This window comes from Pleurodeles waltl, chromosome 4_1 (genome assembly GCF_031143425.1).
Source record: "Pleurodeles waltl isolate 20211129_DDA chromosome 4_1, aPleWal1.hap1.20221129, whole genome shotgun sequence".
Taxonomy (NCBI): Eukaryota; Metazoa; Chordata; class Amphibia; order Caudata; family Salamandridae; genus Pleurodeles; species Pleurodeles waltl.
Genome location: NC_090442.1, coordinates 482440006 through 482457086, shown reverse-complemented (window position 1 = coordinate 482457086; position 17081 = coordinate 482440006).

Here is a 17081-nt window from a genome sequence, read left to right as displayed (position 1 = left end):
GAGGTGTCCCCCAGGCCCTAGACCCTTGGCTGGCATCATTGTCAACTCCTCCTCAAGAAAAGGTAAAACCCCTGAAATTTGAGTGCCTCACAACTTCAAAGTGACCTCTTCATGCCGAGAATCGACTTCCTGTGACAACCGCTAATGCGAAGATCAAGTAAAACTCCAGTGGGACCTGCTCTTCATGCTGGCTGAGACCATCTTCAGTGACCAGCAAGGTGAGACCATCAACAGCAACCCTCAGCAATGGTCAACCAACTAGATACTCCAGTGACGACAGACATTTGGGCCGTAAATATGACTTTGGCGGCCACCGGATCACCACGCCAGTGGTACAGACTGCCATATTACGACCAAGGAGGTGATCCAACCGCAACACAACCAAGTCACCGACAGTACCGACAGTACCGCCAGTGCGGTTGGACTTCTGTTGGTAGCCATCTCCAGGCCGGTGGGGAATAATACACTACTCACCATATTACGAGTCAGCAGACTGCCAGTATTTCTGGGGCGGTGCTACTGTCACACAAATCATGGCGGAAACTGGTAATATAAAAGGAGACACTCATCTCCAGGTACACAGACACATCCGCGAACGCCATGGAACGCGAACTGGAAGTCTTCCACTGCTGTATCTCGCCATACACCACCAGGACCAGCGAAGACAAAGACACCAGCCGTAAGTACCCCCACCTAGCACACATTTGAACGAAGGGCAGTATTACACACCCACACACAACACACACACCCAGCATGGACAGCTATGGCCCCACACACACGAAAACGCCGAGATCAACACACACATCTACAGACATACACACACACACTAACTACACAAACGCATACGCCAAATACAAACACTACGGCCAGCAGATACGTGCCATTCATACATCACACCGCACACACCGCACTGTCAAACACAGCCATACACAACACCCCACAATCACACAAAATCACAAACACACAAACGCACAATCAGAAAGGCACATCGAACAACTCCAGCCAACAAAACATACTTGCAGCAATACGTAGCAACAACACACACTCACATAAATAGTACAGACATCCAAACAAGGCCACACGTGACACGCCATGTCCAACCAGCATACAAAGGACATCACAGATGCATCACTATACACACGGACACACACACCACTACCAAACAATGCCACACACAACCCTAACAAAACATCACAACAAGCACATGGCACAAGCCCTCAACTCAGTGCATGCAGCAACATAGATACATCCCATACACATACAACACAAACATCAAAGCATACAGCTATAACACAACCATGTTGAAGGAAATCCAGGACAATATCTCAAACCTGACATCCATAGCTATGTAGGCAGATGTATTAAAAATCACTACAAATGTGAAGAACTATATACAGATAAGGTCTACTGGCCATTCCAAATCTCTGATAAGCCCCAGGGACACTGGGCTAAGTTACATGCCCCAACTTGACTCATGACTGCAAATTGGACTCCACATGGCAGGGGCATCAATGGGGCAGGCAGGCACCTCAGGGGTGGTGGGGTGGTGGTGGGGGCTTGGAAGGGGGGTCCTTGTGTTTAGGATTGGAAGGGTGTGTTTAGGCATTGATTTTGATTGTGGGGATGGGGATTAGATTTTGAGGTAGGAGTCGGGACCTTAGGCTTTGGTGGGGGTAGTTTCTTTGCAGGGGGAGGGGCATGGGAGGACTGGGAGGTGGAAGGTCTGGGTTGAGGCAGGGAGACATGGCGCTTAAGGGCATCACAGGGTGGGATAGGAGCACGGAAAACTTTTTTAGGTACACATGGTTGGTCATGGGTAAAAGGTTTAGGAGTGGAGGTAGAGGGAGTGGTTGTAGGGGGTGTTGTGCTGGACGTGGATGCAGGTGTGTGCAAAGTGTGCTTGTGTGTGGTGGGTGTATGTTGGGTGGGTGAGTGAGTGCATTCATGTTTTTTGGGAGGAGGGGGAAGAGATGCAGGGAGATGTTATGCAAGATGTGTGAGTGGAGGTTGGGGTAGTGGCTGCAAGTAAGCATGTGGTCGTGATGGTTATCGTGGTGAGTGCGGATGTGGTGTGTGGGTGGGTGTCTGCAGGTCTTCTCTTGTGGTGTCTGTGGGTATGACAGGACTGGTAGCAGGATCAGGGAGTGCTGGTGTAGTGATGGCAGGTGTGAGTGGTGATGTGACTGTGATGGAGGAGGTTGTGAGGGAGACAGTGTAGGGAGTGTCTGCTGGTGTGTGTTGTCTGTGTGCATGCTTGTGGTGTGTCCTGTGGTTCCTGTGTTTGCCTCCACGCAACTTGTCTGTTGTAGTGGGTGAATGCAGGTCTGTATGTTTGCTCTGGATGGGTGAGGGGATAGGGGTGGTGGATTGGGAACAGGTAGCTGGAGGGGTGACGGAAGATGAAGGGACACTGGCTGCCATCAAAGAGGAGGCCAGAGCCTGAAACGATCTTTGCAGGCCAGCCAAGGCACCATGAATGCCTTCCAGGTATGGATGACTTTGTTGCATCTGGGATGCCATTCCCTGGATGCCATTCACGATTATTGCCCCTCAGAGATGGACCTCAGGAGGTCAATAACCTCCTCATTGAGGGCAGCAGGGCTGATGGGGCCATGGGCAGAGGTGCCTGCGGCGAAGGAGACCCCCACCACCCTGGGTGAGCGGGCACAGGCAACTGGGTGGGGAGCTACAGGGAGGGGCATTGCTGGTAAGGGGGTTGGTGGACAAGGATGATGTTGGGATGGACCCATATGGGTCCGCCACCGCCAGGGAGCTTCCATTGGAGGAGGAATCTGAAGATGAGGTTGATGTTTCGGTCTCCCCTGTGGTGCTCCCCTTGCCCTACGCCCCACTGGTCCCTTCGACTCTGTCTCCTGGGTCCCGTGGGCTGCAGCTTCCCCACTCACCGGTGCCCATTCTCCACCTGATGATGCTGATGCACACAAAGATAGAAGAGGACAGGGAGAGAGGTTGAGAGAGAAAGAAAGGGAGGAAAGGGACCATACTTACCCATCTAGTACATATACCAACAAGTAAACTACTCCTCCGTTGGCGGGGCAAGGAATGGCTAAGAAACATTGTCCCCAAATATTGGTCATGAAGACATAATCCAATATGCAAGCTGTTACCTCCTACTTTCAACAAAATGACTAGGTTAGACATGCTGCAGTCTGTCATCAATCGTTCATCAATGGTGAAAACTACCAACTACCCACATATACTTACCAAAATGACACTTTTGACAAATTGTTTTTTTACATGTCCTGGACAGGTACATTGCACACAAAATATTGGACAGGTTGGTAAAGGACTCATGATGTACAGAAGTCCATTGAGAATGCAATGTTTTCACAGTTGAAGTTCCCTACTCACAGGACTTATTACCCAATATAAGGCCTAACTAGGTAACATTGGCTATCTAAAGCAGGCGCAGGGATAGGGAAATAAGGTTTGTAAGTCACTCAACATAGGAGTGTGTCTAAACGTAACTGACCAAAGAGGTATAGCACCAACATATTACTGCTTGCATGGTGTTTAAAACCTAACTCTCACCACTTCTAAACAGTGTAAGTAATAGCCATGGCCTATTATCTCATCTAATGTACACACACCTCATTAGTCCCTACGTAATCCAACTGACACAATAGAAGCCCATACAACTGATATTAAACTGTCTGTTCTCAACCCCTCATGGCTGCTGTGCTGCCCTCAAGTGCCCATCTATCTCCGGGTAGGCCACTGCCAAAGGGGGGTCAGGGTCCGACGGGCACCCCTCCCTCGTTGGGAGGACATCCCAGGCTGGGATTCAGCGATATTCCACACCCAATGTCTCAGGTCCTCCCACCGCTTTCTGCAGTGGATGCTCCGCCGGCTATGTAAACCCCGGTTCCGCACTTGCTTGGTGATGGTTCTCCATAACCCCTTTTTCTGATGGGTGCTGACCTGTATGGGAGACATAGACAAAAGGAGATATTCATATAGAGCTACAGTTTCACCTACAGCAGTGGCCTAGACACAGCATGCACAGCACATGCTCATACAAGGTCCACGATACGCCACTATCATTCATATGGCACAACCCCAGCAGTCAATCATGCCATGTCTATATTCATGCACTTTTGCCATCAAACAACACCCTTGCTGATAAGTATACCACATTGTACTGACCTGTTTATCTGGATCCCCATAGAACTGTCCACACAGGGGTAGGACCCCTTTTACCAGTTTCTCCAGTTCCTCCTGGATGAAGGCTGGGGCCCTATCTCCTGCAGAATGTGCGATTGTGGCTTCTAGACACAGAACACAGCAGCTCACACAGTAGAGGTCTTGCTTGCTCACGTGTCATAAATCAAGTGAGCTGGGCTATAGAAAATGGCGGTCACGGCTGTCACGGTCATGCTGTCACTGCCGGCGGTGATCATCATTGGCCCCAGTTTCCCATAGAGACCAATGTTTACCAATGAGGGGTTGCACAGCGGTTCCGACCGCCTCCCGCTATGATGACTAACGCCAGTGGAATGAGGTCACTTCCATCTGTCCTCTGCATGCAGGTCAGGCAGCTGCCATTTTACATATTTTTAAGATTTCTATGTCACCCTAGTGCATTATAGCATGAAGTTAATCACTAGTTGCTGGATGTACGATGTCAACTCATTTGAACTCACTAGTGATGCGACTGTCACCTGCCAATATGTCTGATGTATAATCTTTTAAATGTGTGGATGTTTGATCACTGTATCCAAGTTAGGGGCAAGTTTACTTTGTCTGACTTCCATCTCTGTACAGACCCCTTGTGACAAGTATAGCAAAGGAATTGACAGCCATGATGTTGCAGTTGTGTAATTTGTGATTAACTGTTCCTCTGTGTCAGGTTTCAAATACCTTCTATGACCTGTCCTGTTGACCACTTCTATGGTGTACTTTCGTAACACCAGTGTAACAGATGTCCTAAAATATATTCTGCCCTATGCCTTGATACCGTTCAGTGGGAAGATTGAGAAATACACTGGTCTACCAGCCTCTAGTCGACTTTGCCACCATGGAAGAAAGACACATTATACAGACGTATCGTCTGAACTGTCAGACCATCAGGGAACTGTGTATCCAGTTGGAGCGAGGTTTCCTGCCACCCATTTGTAATCCACTTGCCATTCCACCAACAGTAGAAGTGTTATCTGTCCTGCATTGCCTTGCCTCATGATCTTTTCAGGTGACAGTGGGACTGGCTGCAGGAATGTCACAGCCGATGTTCAGTTATGTGTGACAGGATGTACTGGATGCCTTACTCAAGCATTTGAACAGCTACATCAGGTTCCCACAATATGCTGATCTGTACACTGTTAAGTCAGCCTTTTATGACATTGCACATGTTCCACATGTAATAAGGGATATTGATGGCACCCACATTGCTTTATTTCCTCCCAGGGCCAATGAGGAAGTCTACAGGAACATGAAGAATCACTATTTGATCAACGTGCAGGTGGTGTGTCTTGCTGACCAATCCGTATCCCATGTGACAGCAAAGTTTCCGGAATCTGTACATGACTTTTACATCTTGAGGAACAGCAGTGTCCCACAAATGATGTCACGACTACAGAGAGAGAAGGCCTGGCTCATTGGTAAGTGTACCACTGTCTATGTCTAATGTCTATGCTACTTCACTTCATAGTCAGCTCTATGCCTCTCATAGTTTCCTAATGATTTGTGCCTTTGTGCCCACAGGTGGCTCCCGCTACCCCAACGTGCCCTTGCCCCTGACACCAGTGAGGTACCCTGTAACAGATGGGGAGGACAGTTACAATGAGGATTACGGCCGAACGAGGCGTGTAATCAAGAGGACATTTGGGCTACTGAAAGCAAGATTCAGATGCTTACATGTGTCCGGTGGTGCCCTACAGTACAGACCAAAGAAAATCTGCCAAATCATTGTAGCATATTGCATGCTACACAATCTTGCCCTGAGAAGACACATTCCACTGTTTGATGAGGAGAAGGTGGCAGCTGGACCAGTGGCCCAGGCTGATGACTCTGGAACTGACGAGACGCCAGATGAGGAGGATGCAGCTGACTCAACGACTGAGTTGATTCGCAGTTCTTCTACTGAATGCCAGGTATGTGTGGTCTAAAGTTAATGGGACCTCTGACTCTGTCTGCCAAGTGACATTGCCCCTCCCTGTGTTTAGCATTAGGGAATCTGAGTGCACTACACCCATCCATCTGTGTTAAGCATTTTGATGGGATGCTTAACATGTGGTACTTGCTGTTGGCATGGCATGGCATGACTTAAGCATAGGGTTCCCCATGTTGCTTGTTTTCAAGACTGCAGTTTGGATGTGTACGGTTTGGCCCAATCCTATCACATGACAGTCCAGCTACCCATCCACACTGTTCCCAAAGCTGATGTCTGGTACCTACCTGTTTTTGACATTGCAAGATAAGATTTTTGTTGGTGATGTTAGCTATGAGAAATAGTACTTTTACTGTGTGTGTGTGTGTGACCCACAGACCTATATTGTAGGTTTGTGGTGACCTCCCCACTGCAAAATGATTCCTGTGGATTGCATCATGTCCAGTCTGTGTGCTGGATGGGCTACATGTGAGACATCATTGAATCTTTACTCCTTGGCATAGGATTACAGTAAAGGAAGGATGTCATTACCACCCTGCTGGACATTCCTGCCACATCTGTCCATCTGTAAGACTTATTGACACCTACATGTGCATTTCAATTTACATCTTTCACATTAAATGGTACTGGTGACAATGATGACACGTAAGCCATTACTGTGCTGAAATGTGATTCAAAGTGCATTTGCTGAGGACTGGAGTCATGGGGTTTGAAAGCATCAGAGTAGGTGGCCCAGCTGTTCATTTCACAAGTCCAGTCTCCAAGGGCCAAGGGGAATGGTGTTTTGGCAGTGGACAGTCAACTGGGTGTATCAGTGGCACACAAGGGAGAATGTTCAGGAGAGAGATCGCTTCCTGGCAGTGTCTTTGGTCTTGGGCTCAGGTCCTGCAGGATGCCTGGATGGATGACCTTGTTTGCATGGGGGATCCTGAGCTGCAGGGGAAGGGGGTGCTCATAGCCCATGTGTCCTCTGGCTGGGCCTCAATTGCAGTGGCTGTGGCAGATGTATATAGCACAGGTGTTAATTGGCTACTGGTAGGGGCCTGCTGGTGGGTGGAGGACACACGCAGAATGCTGGAAAGTTCAGTGAGCACCCCACAAATGGCGGCCATGGTGGGATTGTGTACCTGCCATTGCTGTATGGCCTCCTGGTGGTACTCCCTCTGCAGACTCTGATTCTCCTGCAAGGTTGTCAGTATTTGACCCATCTTGTTCTGGGATTGCTTGTATGCTCCCAGGACTCTGGAGATGGCCTCCTGGCCAGTCGTGTCCTGTTTGTGCCTCATACCTTGACCCACAGTTGCCCTCCCTCTGCCCCTTGCCCCCTGTGTCTGTGACCCTGGCAAAGTGTGCCCACTCCCACTGACACCAGGACCTTAATTGTCTTGGATGTTAGGGATCACCTCAAGTCCCTGTACTGTGGGGCACAGTATAGATTGATCTGTCCTTGGGATACAGGTTTGGGGAAGAGTGGTTTTTCTGTGCTGTAGTTGCCACAGAGGTGGGGGACTCAGATGTGGGCAGGTGAGGCTGGTGGTGGTGGAATGACCAGTCATTCCGGATGGGCCAGGTGAGGGGTCCCCTTCCAGGCATCCAGAGTTGTAGTCCTCATTTGGGCCTACATCCAGGGGCTGACGGACTGTCTCTGGCATCCTCTGTTGGGTGGCAGTACCAGGGATACCTGTGGATGGGGAGAAAGTGTGTTACATTGTTGAAATGTACTTGTTGTTCACATGGTGGTTTGTAATCATAGCCTTGACATACTTTCGAGTGATGGCAATGACAGCTACTTGACCACTGGCAAAGTTTAAGGGTTGATCGATAGTGCTGTTGTGTGCTTGTAGTATAGTACGTTGTGGTCATCAATGCTGTCCTTCCCATGTACTAGTGGGCAGTCCGAGTATCCTGTAGGTGAATGGGGTGACATGGTTATACGTGCAGCTGTCCTAATGTGGAGTGGAATTAGCAGTTATACAAGAGTGGGGCGTATTGCCTTGTGGTAGTTATAGTACTTTCTACAGTGGGAGATATCTGTGCACTTGGTGGGCCTGTGTAGGATTAGTGGTAGTGGGGAGGTGTTGCATGCAAGGGAAGGGTATTGGGTTCAGGGTGGATTGGTGCACGTAGGGGTGCTGTGAGGGGATGTAAGGGTGGTGACAGTACATGCTTTGCAGAAGTACATGGTGCCTGGGGAGTGCTGTTGACTTACCAAAGTCCAGTCCTCCTGGTGTTCCAGCCAGGCCCTCTGGCTGCAGGATGGCCAAGACCTTCTCCTCCCATGATGTTAACTAGAGGCTATCTGGTGTTTTGCTGTAATGGACCAGACCTTCCCACATAGGTCATTCCACCTCTTCCTGAGGTCCTCCGTTGTGCCTGGATGGTTTCCCACTGAGTTCAACCTGTCGACAATCCTCTGCCATAACTCTGTTTTCCTGGCTATGAATGTATGCTGGACTTGTGCTCCAAACAGCTGTGGCTTCAGTCTGACGATTTTGTCTACCATGACCCTCAACTCCTCGTCTGTGAATCGTGGGTGTTTCTGTCGTGACATGGTGGATGTGTTGTGGCTGGTGGGGTGTGTAATGTGCAGGGGTGCGGGGTGTGTTGTTTGGTGGATGGGATTGTGTGGTTCTGTGTGCTTGTGGTACAGTGGCAATGTGTTTGTTGTGTGCAGGAGTGCAGTTGTGTAGTTGTGTAGTTGTGTAGTGTTTGCTGCATGTTTGGTGTGGTGGTGCCTAAGGTATCCAGGTGCAGTGTCTTCCGTTTCTCTGTGTGTAATTCAGGATGCAAGGGGTTGTGGGTATGTGTGGAGGTGTATTTTATAGTGCAGTGATCAGGGTTGTGTATGTGTGTCAGGTGTGAGGTATTCGTACTGTCCAATGTGATGGTGTGTTCTGGTGGAGTTGCTTTTTTGTCCGCAGCGGTTCGGATCGCCAGTGGATTACCTCTGTGCAAAGACCTCTGTGCTTATTTGTGGGTTGTAATTTGGAGGTTGGGATGTTGCCGGTGTGGCGGTGCTGGCGGTGGAACCGTCTCTCTCTTGCCCTCGGTCAGGCCAACGGTGTTGGCTTTTTGGCTGAATTTGGGCGGGCTGCAGTTTGTGACTCATCCGCCGACACTGGCGGTCTTTTGGCCCATGCACAGACGGCGGTCTTCTGCTTAGGCTGGCAAAGTCGTAATGAGCACCTTGGTGCTACAGCAACGACTGTCCATGATGCTTGTCCTGCTGGCTGTGCCAAAAGCCTTCACTTTGCAACTTCCTTCAAGGCAAACTTTAGAATGTAAGCTATCGGTAGGACTAATCTGGTCCCTGTATCCGGCCCACACTTCATCACGGTCAGCCTGAACTTGTGACTTCTCCCCAGTCTAGCGCAACCAGATGACTGTGAGTGGCGATTTGTGCTTCTTGGTGCTATTTTCCCTTAAAGTGGAGCATCTGCTGCTGCCAACTAACAACCTTATTTCTTACATGCTGCAAATGCCCCACCTCCTCCATATCTATAACCCCAAATCACTGAGCCACCAGAAAAAAAGAAAGAGTGAAAGGACCAAAGGGAGGATGATCCGCTGGATATGCTCCCCATACCAGTCAAAGGGGGTGAGGGTGCAGACGTTAATGTACCCGGAAATGCAGTAGCACCTGCAAGACTGCCGAAGACTTGAGCACAATGAGGTAACGTGTAAGTGAGTGCTGCAATGCAAGTGTATGACAATAAAGCACCTGGTAAAAGGGTGTGAGCAAGTAGACAAGAAGCTGATTCCACATCCATAGATCAGTCCAGGCCCCTATACTGTCCATTTGAGGCTTAGAGACCATCAAGAATAAAACCCTCACAAGTTTGAGGCAGACTACAGAACAGCTGTCTCAAAGGCACTTCTCCCACATGTGACACTGATGATGAGGCCACGTCTTTTTCCACTTCTTTCCTTTAAGGACTATAGGAAGCTGGCTCTCTAAATAGTGCACTAAAAGGAAGAACACCATGCAGAGAGTCCATTGGATCCCCAATTGGTTTGCAGATGCAAAAGTAGATAGTATTCACTCACTATTTTGTGGTAGTGTGGGTGAACAGTTAGGCTTACCAGAGTGTAGTTCTAAGCATTTGTTGTACTCTCAGAAACAATAAATGAGACACTCACTCAGAGAATAAATCTGAGACCAATTAAGAAAAACAATTATTTTTATATGTACTTTGAAACCAAGCAAGTTGTTGCAAGGTAAGCATGTTTTTAAGCATAAATACTTTTCACTTTCAAAAATGGACACAGTGCTATTTTTGAGGTTTTCAGGTGTTAACCTATGGGAGGAAGACAAGGTTCTGACAACAGGTAGAATAGAGCGACTTATAAGACCAATCTCCTGGGTTTAAGGTGAGTAGTGGGCAAGGTCCAAGGCAGCACCAACAGCACACCCTCAGTGGCATGGGGGCGGCTGGGTGCAGCGTACAGAAGAGCGATGGGTGCCCAATGCGTTCCTATGGAGATTGGTCAAGATGAAAAGAGGCTGCAGACTAGGACTGGGCGTCCTGTTTGGGTGAGCCACCAAGTGGCCTCAAGTTTTGCGATGCTCAGGGATGTAGGGGTACCAGTGGTCTTCCTCTTCTTGGTCTGGGGTGTCCGGGTGCACAGGGTTCTTGGACAGTTGGGTGTCCGTCACCAGTGGTGTTCACGGTGGAGGTGGGCCCACAGAAAAGGCTGCAGGCGTGCACTAGGGGACCAGTCCGGGTATACCAACAAGTGTGCTCAAGTCTCACGAGCCTGGTGGATGCAGAGATGCCAGTGGTTTTCTTCTCCTTGGTCTGGGGAATGCGGGTGCAGAGATCCAGTGGACCATTGGTGTCGCTGTCACCAGAGGCAGTCGTGGTTGAGAGGGACCTGAATAAAGAGATTGCAGGCATCGGAGTGAGGCTCACATTGGGGCAACCCATGATGGGACTTTGTCTCCGGAGAGGCTGGGGACCAGATTGGAACCGTTTGCCTACTTCAACATGGGCTTGGGGACTCGGGAGCAGTGGTGCTGGCCGGTGGCAGTTTTGGCTGTCCAGAGTCCTCTTCAGTGATTCTTGGGTGCCTGCAAGCCCTTCTGCTGGAATGAAGGCTGGCAGTCCACCCGGGATTTTGGAAGTTTGAGCAGCTGGAGGAGGAGGCGCAGAGTTCATCACCGATTTTCACTTCTTATCTTTTGCATCTCTGGAGTGTCCTTCTTCAGGTCATCAGAGATATGAGCTCTTGGGTTCAGTGGTGTCACCTATATACTCAATTTAGGGGTGTTACAGGGAGTGCCAGATAACAGCCAATAGTTTGCCCACCTTTAGGGTGGCTACACTCTCTTTATGACCACATCTGTTGGGAAGTGGACATAACGCTGACTCTAGAGGTCTACTTCCACCCAAATTAAGATGGAGGAATTTAAAATGTGGTGTCCACTTCAGCTAGTCCTCCTTAGGAGTGGGACTGGCATGAAGTGGGCACACCTCCTTATCTGACTAATTTTACTGCCTGTCTTGCCACCAAGAACTGGGCTCAGGAAAGGGGGTTGGTCATCTCTGCCATTTACAAAGGCAGCTAGGCCTTTCGGCTCTGGAATGTCTGTCCTGCCTGTAGGAGGTGTCAACACCCCCACCCAGTGCAGGCTTGTGTCTCTGGCGTCTGAGAGCTATGTCTCTCACCTTAGGGAGTTAGGAACATGGCTAAGATGGCTGAACTGGTCAGGAACAGTCAGTCTACACACTAGTATCTAGTGGTTTTCAGGGGCCACCTTTAAGGTTCTTTCTGGGTGCATGTGTAGGTAAACCTAACACTGGCACCAGTGTTGATTCCAAACATCCCTATCTTCAGTGAAGCCATCATGTAGCTGGGAACTCGTAGTGACCAGTGTCCAGCACATGTATTTAAAATGGCTTCCCTGGTCACTTACTATGTCTGAGAATCGACAAAGACATAGCAGGGGCATACCTGCTTGTGCAGATATACCCTCACGTGTAATATAATGCACCCTGCCTTAGGGCTGTAAGGCCTGCTACAGGGGTTACTTACGTATATTGCATGCAGTTTTTAGGGGACGCTGTGTGCCATTTTGTGTTTTCACTTATGTCTGCACCAAGATACACAGCCTGCAATGGCTGCCTGTCATGTGCTTTATGAAGGGTCCTTTAGGGTGACACAATTTGTACTGCAGCCCTAAGGGGCCCTCTTTAGTTCCCCAGGCACTAGGTACCAGGGGTATCAATTACTAGGGACCTACAGAGGGTGCTAAAGGTTTTGCCAATTTGGGAAACAACTGTGCAGTTTTGGGGAAAGAAATCTGGCACTGGGGACCTAGTTAACCGTTATCTAGTGCACTTTCAGCCAACATCACATCAGATACCGGGCAAAAAGGAGGGGCTAACCATGCCAAAAAGGGTGCTTTCCTACGTGACACCCTCCAAAGCAAAAGAGGATGAAACTAACCTTTCCCAAGAGAGTCTTCATTTTCTAAGTGGAAGAACCTGGAACGGCCATATGCATTGGCATGGTCAGTCCCAGGTCTGTGTTCCACTAAAAAGTCCATTTCCAGTAGGGATATGGACCACATTAACAGTTTGGGCTTTTCACCTTTCATCTGCATTAGCAATCCGAGAGGTCTGTTGTCAGTTTGAACAAGGAAGTGAGAGCCAAACAAGTATGACCTCAGCTTCTTCAGCTACCAAACCACAGCAAAGGCTTCCCTCTCAATGGCACTACAATGCCTCTCTCTGGGGAGTAATCTCCTGCTGGTTGGTCATGGCCATCATCATCATTGATTTGGGGGCTGTGGACTGCTCCTAACCCATGTTCAACGTCATCTGTCTGCACTATTAACTGCTTGGTGCAATCTGGAGCTTTGTGAACAGGTGCTGACCACATTGCATCTTTCAGGGTGTCAAAGGCCTTTTGACAGTTCACTGCCCAGTTTACCTTCTTAGGCATCTTTTTAGAAGCAGTTCTGTGAGGGGTACCACAATGGTGCCATATCCTTTCATGAACCTCCTGTAGTGCCCAGTCAAGCCAAGGAATGCCTTGCCTTGGGTCTGGATTGTGTGAGCTACCCAGTCAAGAATTATCTGGATCCCGGGATTTAGTGGCTGAACTTGGCCTCCACCTCCAGTGGCCCAAGTATACAACCTGGCCCTGCCCTATCTGGCACTCGCTTGCCTTGATAGTGAGGCCTGCACTTTTCAGAGCCTCTAGGAGCTTTCCAAGGTGGATCAGGTGATCCTGCCAGGTAGAGCTAAAGACAGCAATATAATCAAGATATGCTGTACTAAAGTCTTCTAACCCAGGAAGGACTTTATTCAGTAACCTTTGGACGGTGGCAGGGACATTCTTCAACCCAAAGGGCATAACAGTAAACTGATAAAACCCATAAGGAGTGGAGAATGATGATTTCTCCTTTTCTCCAGGGGTCAGACCTATCTGCCAGTGCCCTGATGTGAGATAAAAAGTACGGAGATATTTGACGGACTCTAACCTGTCACTTAGTTCATCAGAATTGAGTGTGCATCTGTTTTGGTCACAGCATTGTACCCCCTGTAGTCCACCCAGGAATGAGGCTTGGGGACTAAGACAACTGGACTGGCCCAGGGGCTTTCAGAGTATTCAATTACTTCCAATTTCAGCATGTTGTTGACTTCAGCTTTGATGCTTTCTTTGACATGATCAGACTGTCTGTAAATGTTATTTTTGACTGGTAAGCTGTCCCCTGTGTCCACGTCAGGTGTACAGTAGGTAGTCTGTCCCGGTGTCAAGGAGACGAGCTCAGCATACTGCTGCAAAACCTGCTTGCAGTCAGTCTGCTGTTGATCAGTTAGGGGTTCTGAGAAGTCCACTTCTTCCACTGAGCCATCTTTTAGGTTGCTGGAGAGGAGATCAGGGAGAAGTTGACTCTCAGCTTCCTGTCTCTCATCAGTGCCCATGAGCATGGTCATCTCAGCTCTGTCGTGACAGGGTTTAAGGTGATTGGCCTAGATAACCCTTTTATGGTTCATGCGAGAGCAAAAGTCCAGATAGGTGACTTTCCCTTTTCTGTCTAGGATAGGGTAGGGTCCACTCTACTTGTCTTGGCGAGCCCTAGGATCCACAGGCTCCAAAATTCACAGCTTATGCCCTGGTTGGAACTACACCAGTGTAACCTTTTGCTGGTCATACCAGAGCTTCTGGAGCTCTTGGCTAGTCTCAAGGTTTTTAGATGCTTTTTCATTGTACTCAGCCACTCAGGAGTGAAGGCCAAGTACATAGTCTACAATATCGAAGGCCAAGTACATAGTCCACAATATCCTGTTAAGGTTCTCTGAGAGGTCTGTCCCACCCCCTTTACAAGATAAAGTGGGCCCTCATAGGATGCCCAAACAGAAGCTGGGGAAAACCTACTCCCTTCTGTGGCACTTCCCTGTAAGCAAAAATCAGGCATGGAAGTAAGACATCCATTTTCTTCTGCGTTTTTCAGGGAATCCACCAATCATACCTTTCAATGTCTTGTTGAATCTCTCAACAAGACCATTTGTTTGAGGGTGATATGGGATCGTGAACTTATAGGTCACACCACATTCAGCCCACATGTCTTTCAGGTAGCCAGACATGAAGTTTGTTCCGATGTCTGACACCACCTCCTTTGGAAAGCCCACTCTGGTAAAGATACCAATGAGGGCCCTAGCAACTGCAGGTGTAGTAGTAGTCCTCAGGCGAATCACTTCAGGATACCTGGTTGCATGATCCACTACAACCAGTATGAATTTGTTTCCTGATGCAGTTGGAGGACCAAGGGGACTGACAATGTCAATTCCTGCCCTTTGAAGGGGAACCCCAAACACTGGAAGTGGGATTAAAAGGGCCTTTAGGTGACCACCTGTCTTGCTACTGGCTTGAGAGGTGGCACAGGAGTTACAAAACTCCTTTACCTTCTGGTACATACCTGGCCAGTAGAAATGGTTCAACAACCTACTCTGTGTTTCAGCATGGCCAAGATGCCCAGCTAGGGGGATATCATGGGCCAAAGGTAGAAGAAACTCTCGAAACTGCTGAGGCACTACCACTTTCCTAGCGGCATCAGGTGTAGGGTCTCTGACCTCAGTGCAAAGAAGTCCCTCCTCCCAATAGGTAGAGAGGGAGCCACTGATATCTCCCTTCCCCTGATCAGCAGCTGCTGTCTCAGACCTTCAGGAGTGGGACAGGTCCTCTTACCCCAGCACAGATCTCCTCCTCGGCCCAATAGCTCTGCTGTGTAAGGCCCAAACTCCTGGGTGTCAGTCTTTCTGAGGCTGACAGGTCTTCTCCCTGAGGAGAAGGGACTTGATCTTTTATCTGTTTGGAAGCTGGTTTCCCAGACTTCCTGCCCTTTCTCTTGGTAGGTTAGGCCTTTATTCCAGTCTCCAACACAAAGCTTTGATTTTTGCTCTGGTTTTGATGCACAACCATTCACATATACCCAGCATAGCTGCATGGGCTTTCTTTAAACCTCAGCCTATGCTGGGGACTCCAGATAATTGCCTAGCAGACATTGTACAGGGATTACAGGAGATACCACCACTTTCTTCTGGCCAGTAACCCCTCCCCATTCTAAGAATACATCGCCTTAGGATGCACCTTAGCCTGATTATTAGCATTGAGGGTGGTATATGTCTTATCAGTCAAATATTGATCTGAGGATACCAGTGGCTCAGTCATCATCGTGACACTGGCACCAGCGTCTCTCAGTGCTTTAGCCTTAATCCCATTAATATGTGGCTGTTGTCTGTATCTCTCCAGATTAGGGGGCCAGACAGCCAGGCAGCTACATCTACCCCCCCGAGACTAAGGTTGCCTCAATAGGCTCAATGACATGGTCAGGGCTTACCTAGAATCCAATCAGGATACTTACAACTGCATTTACTGCCACTAGAGGCATTCTTTTTGTTGGGACAGGTAAAGTCTCCAGTTTGGTGTCCGTGAGCTTTACAGTCATGACACCAAGCCTTTTTAGGATCCCAGGTTTTACCTTGATACCCACCTTTGTTTTGTGAAGAGTCTCGGGCCCACTCTCCTGTGTAGGTTTTTGGTGGCCTTTAGAAGACTCTTTGCTTTTATTCTTGTTCTGGTTACCCTCTTTCCCTTTCGTGGGGGGGGGCTCCTTTTTGTGGTCTTCCCCACCAGTGTACGGTTTGGTCACTCTGGTCTTGACCCACTGGTCTGCCTTCTTCCCCAACTCTTAAGGAGAAAGTGGACAAAGGTCTACCAGGTACTGATGTAACTTCTCTTGAACACAAATACTCAACAGATGCTCTTTCATCAATAGATTTTAAAGTCCCTCATAATCATGCACATTGTTCCCCTTACTGAAAAGTCTACAAAATCTACCCAGGACTGACTCTTGGTTTTTCGAGTCTCCCGGAACTTGATTCTGTGCTCTTCAGGAGTGAGCCCAAAGCCCTCAATCAGGGTGTCCTTCATGGGGTCATAGGACCTAGCATCTGCCTCATTCAGTGTCAGGAGTATATCCCTACACTTTCCTGAGAACATTTCCCAAAGGAGAGAACCCCAATACTGTTTGCTAAGCTCTCTGGAAACACAGTCCCTCTCAAAGGCTGTGAACCACTTGGTGATATAATCACCAACTTCATATTTGGGGACATTCCCTTAGGGGATTTTAGTGTCGGAGTGCCTTACTTTGTCCCTAGTTATAAAGTTGCTTCCACCATTCATGGGTGCTAAACCCATTTCTGCTATTTCCCTTCCTATGGCCATTATCCTGTCCTCCAGGGCAATTCTTTGAGCCAATCTTTCTAAAAGAATCTCTTCTTCAGAAAGTTCTTCACTGTGCCTTACAGGACCTGAGCCATTCTCACTAGAGGGAGATGCTCTGCTCTAGACACCTTGGGTTGTCTGCCAGGGCCAGGTTCCTTTCTTTCAAGTGGTGGAGGGTCCGTAGGGTCAGTAGCCCCATCAGTAGGATGGGCCTGCT